The sequence below is a fragment of the Sinocyclocheilus anshuiensis genome, unplaced genomic scaffold (genome assembly GCF_001515605.1).
Source record: "Sinocyclocheilus anshuiensis isolate Anshui unplaced genomic scaffold, SAMN03320099.WGS_v1.1 scaffold145, whole genome shotgun sequence".
In the NCBI taxonomy this organism is placed as follows: domain Eukaryota; kingdom Metazoa; phylum Chordata; class Actinopteri; order Cypriniformes; family Cyprinidae; genus Sinocyclocheilus; species Sinocyclocheilus anshuiensis.
Genome location: NW_015537973.1, coordinates 768197 through 768464, shown reverse-complemented (window position 1 = coordinate 768464; position 268 = coordinate 768197). Strand labels below are relative to the sequence as shown.

Below are 268 nucleotides of genomic sequence, written 5' to 3'. Positions count from 1 at the left end.
GTAGGAATGCACATGTCTTCACAGAAACTGATATAAGATGTTACAGTCTCTGTGAGCTCGTCCAGATCGATGGCAGCAGCTTCAAAGACGCTCCAATCAGTGAACGCTCCAATCAGTGATGCTTATCACGTTGGACGCAGCTGTCATCAGCCCAAGCAGTCTGGAACTGGAGTGACCGGCCTTCTCTTACTCTCGCAACTGAGGTGAGGATCAACTCGATCCGAGCAGGAGACATACATGCCTGCATCGTGGTCGAATCACATGCCAT

At 50.4% G+C, this 268-nt stretch overlaps 1 protein-coding gene across 1 annotated transcript in view; it reads right to left on the bottom strand.

Moving 5' to 3' along the window:
- Window positions 1–268, bottom strand: part of LOC107670789 (polypeptide N-acetylgalactosaminyltransferase-like 6) — a 227982-nt gene that overhangs the window by 169828 nt on the left and 57886 nt on the right. The window lies entirely within an intron of this gene.